This window comes from Lethenteron reissneri, chromosome 69 (assembly GCF_015708825.2).
Source record: "Lethenteron reissneri isolate LAM-NWPU_2019-01 chromosome 69, ASM1570882v1, whole genome shotgun sequence".
NCBI classification, from domain to species: Eukaryota; Metazoa; Chordata; class Hyperoartia; order Petromyzontiformes; family Petromyzontidae; genus Lethenteron; species Lethenteron reissneri.
The window spans coordinates 7,009,819-7,013,624 of NC_083847.1; the positions used below are offsets into that span (position 1 = coordinate 7,009,819).

The following is a 3,806-nucleotide window of genomic DNA, read 5'->3' on the forward strand; positions in this document are numbered from 1 at the left end:
ACCCATAGAGACCCATAGAGGCCCACAGACACCCAGACCCATATAGACCCATAGAGACTCATAGAGATCCATAGAGGCCTACACCGGAAAGGGCGGGGCCTGTACAGGAAGAGGCGGAACCTGTACAGGAAGAGGCGGGGCCTGTACCGGAAGAGGCGGGGCCTGTACCGGAAGAGGCGGGGCCTGTACCGGAAGAGGCGGGGCCTGTACCGGAAGAGGCGGGGCCTGTACCGGAAGAGGCGGGGCCTGTACCGGAAGAGGCGGGGCCTGTACCGGAAGAGGCGGGGCCTGTACCGGAAGAGGCGGGGCCTGTACCGAAAAGGCGGGGCCTGTACAGGAAGAGGCGGGGCCTGTACAGGAAGAGGCGGGGCCTGTACAGGAAGAGGCGGGGCCTGTACAGGAAGGGGCGGGACCTACACCGGAAGAGGCGGAGCCTGTATAGGAAGGGGCGGGGCCTACACCGGAAGGGGCGGGGCGGGGTTCAATGCGGGCACCGAAACCCGTCACTCTCCTCGTACAGTACGTACAGTACCGAGTCTAACCGTCACGGATGTTACATTTGGTCAATTGGACGCGGACCCTAAACGACCCACACGACAAAATAACGTTCGCCGCGGTCCCTTAAAAGCTCTGCGTTACGCAAAGGGGCCTGCGGGTGTTGGGAGCGGTGGCGCAGTGGTTAGCGCAGTCTGAGTGGGTGGGGAGCGGTGGCGCAGTGGTTAGCGCAGTCTGAGTGGGTGGGGAGCGGTGGCGCAGTGGTTAGCGCAGTCTGAGTGGGTGGGGAGCGGTGGCGCAGTGGTTAGCGCAGTCTGAGTGGGTGAGGAGCGGTGGCGCGGTGGTTAGCGCAGTCTGAGTGGGTGGGGAGCGGTGGGGCAGTGGTTAGCGCAGTCTGAGTGGGTGGGGAGCGGTGGCGCAGTGGTTAGCGCAGTCTGAGTGGGTGGGGAGCGGTGGCGCAGTGGTTAGCGCAGTCTGAGTGGGTGAGGAGCGGTGGCGCGGTGGTTAGCGCAGTCTGAGTGGGTGGGGAGCGGTGGGGCAGTGGTTAGCGCAGTCTGAGTGGGTGGGGAGCGGTGGCGCGGTGGTTAGCGCAGTCTGAGTGGGTGGGGAGCGGTGGCGCAGTGGTTAGCGCAGTCTGAGTGGGTGGGGAGCGGTGGGGCAGTGGTTAGCGCAGTCTGAGTGGGTGGGGAGCGGTGGCGCGGTGGTTAGCGCAGTCTGAGTGGGTGGGGAGCGGTGGCGCAGTGGTTAGCGCAGTCTGAGTGGGTGGGGAGCGGTGGCGCAGTGGTTAGCGCAGTCTGAGTGGGTGGGGAGCGGTGGGGCAGTGGTTAGCGCAGTCTGAGTGGGTGGGGAGCGTGGGGCAGTGGTTAGCGCAGTCTGAGTGGGTGGGGAGCGGTGGCGCGGTGGTTAGCGCAGTCTGAGTGGGTGGGGGAGCGGTGGCGCAGTGGTTAGCGCAGTCTGAGTGGGTGGGGAGCGGTGGGGCAGTGGTTAGCGCAGTCTGAGTGGGTGGGGAGCGGTGGCGCAGTGGTTAGCGCAGTCTGAGTGGGTGGGGAGCGGTGGGGCAGTGGTTAGCGCAGTCTGAGTGGGTGGGGAGCGGTGGCGCAGTGGTTAGCGCAGTCTGAGTGGGTGGGGAGCGGTGGCGCAGTGGTTAGCGCAGTCTGAGTGGGTGGGGAGCGGTGGCGCAGTGGTTAGCGCAGTTTTATCTGAACCGGTCCCGGGCCTCCCCTAGGTTGACTCAGCCTAGAGGAGGCTGCACGGGGGATCTTTGGGTGGGTGTGTGAGTGAATGAGTATGAATGAATGAATGAGTGTGTGAGTGAATGAGTGAATGAGTTAATGAATGAGTGAGTTAATGAGTATGAATGAGTGAATGAGTGAGTTAATGAGTATGAATGAGTGAATTAATGAGTGAATGAGTGAGTGAATGAGTTAACGAATGTGAGTGAGTGAGTGAATGAGTTAATGAATGAGTGAGTTAATGAGTATGAATGAATGAGTGAATGAGTGAGTGAATGAGTTAACGAATGTGAGTGAGTGAGTGAATGAGTTAATGAATGAGTGAGTGAATGAGTTAATGAATGAATGAGTGAATGAATGAGTGTGTTGGTGTTCCTCCTCGCGACCAAAGCGCTTGGCCCCGCCAGCCCGCTACACGGGGGGGGGGGGGTGATTTGTGTGTCCGTCCCATGTGCGTTGGCACCACGATCGCGTGTGAACTGGACGTCTGTAAACAATGAAAGCGCTTCACAGATCATCGGATTCCGCCTCCAAAATTCAAATCATTAAAGTTTCTCAGAAGCCGAGTGGTCAAATCGCCGCGGTCCCCTCATAGCGCCGGCGGGTTGACGTCACGTCCGCCGGAAGCTCCATATATGGGCATGACCGTTAAATAAATATATAATCGCGGCTACAATGGCGGACACGCGGGAAAGCGGCGACAGCGCGCGCGCCGGAGGTGAGAGCCCCCCCCCCCGAGAGCCCCCCCCCACAGCCCCCCCCCCACAGCCCCCCCCCCACAGCCCCCCCCCCACAGCCCCCCCCCCCCGAGAGCCCCCCCCCTCTGCCCCCCCCCTCGCAACCCCCCCCCTCCCCGCTGAACGTGCCATCCAACAGCCCCCCCCACCCCCGCGAACCCCCCCCCCTCCCCCACTCGGTATCAACCAATCAGGTGAGAGCGCGAGACTTGCCTGACCCCCCCCCACTAACCCCCCCCGCCGCCGCCGCTATCATTTAACGTTGGAGCTGTGAGCGCGCGCGCGTCCACCCCCCCCTCCCCCACTCGGTATCAACCAATCAGGTGAGAGCGCGAGACTTAACTGACCCCCCCCCCCGCCGCTATCATTTAACGTTGGAGCTGTGAGCGCGCGCTCAACTTTTGCCGCCCCCCCCCCCCCGTAAGTTTCAACCAATCAGCGGAGAGCGCGAGACCGGGGCTCGTAGCCCACCCCCCGACAGCCCCCACTGCCCCCCGTCACGTGACGTCTCGCGGGGGGGGGGGTGGCCCCGCCCCCCTCCTATCTCTTAACGTGGGGAGACAAAGGCGGCCGTGAGTGTTTGTCGCGGCCCCTGAGGCAGCTTTGTCTTTGCCGCTCTCCCCCCGCCAGAGCTCCGCCCACACAAGCGCCGGCCAATCACAGCTCCCGAGTCCGGCCGACCAATCAGAGACGAGGAGGATGAGGAGGAGGGGGAGGGGGTTGAGGCTCCTCCCCCCCCGCCCCGCGACCTCCGACCCCACAAGAAGCCCAAGATGACCCCCGTGGTGACCCCCGTGGTGACCCCGCTGGGGTTCAAGGCGACGGGGGGACCCCCCCACAGGGCGATCAAGATCTCGCTGGGCACCACGGTGAGAGCAGGGGCACGGGGGGACGCACACACCGAGTGACGTCACCACCGAGTGACGTCACCACCGAGTGACGTCACCACCGAGTGACGTCACCACCGAGTGACGTCACCACCGAGTGACGTCACCACGGTGCCAGGCCAAGTGCACCTTGAGGCTGCCACGTGAAGTGTCGAACGCCCGCTGGCAGGAGGTCACGGGGCAGACCCAGCAGGTGCCACGGGTCGACTGACCGAGATGACCGAGATGACTGGCTGATGCACCACCTGTGCCCCCTACTGTGCCAACTTGCTGTGCTTTAGCCACCCGGCGCTCCGCTCGTTGTTGTGAGCGTCGCTCCTCCGCCCTCCGTTGTTGCTGGAGGGCGACTGCCTCCAACTGCCCAGTAGCGTCCTTCACGAGCCTCCTCCACTGAGGCCGATCTTGACACCGCTGGTACCAGTCATCGGCAAGTCCACTCAGCTCCACGTCCTCCT

The 3,806-nt window shown here is 63.3% G+C and overlaps 1 pseudogene; it reads left to right on the forward strand.

Annotated features, from left to right (window-relative positions):
* The window catches only part of LOC133360675 (zinc finger protein 180-like), a 12,550-nt pseudogene extending 9,383 nt beyond the window's left edge, over positions 1-3,167 (forward strand).
* The last annotated feature ends 639 nt before the right edge of the window (positions 3,168-3,806 follow it).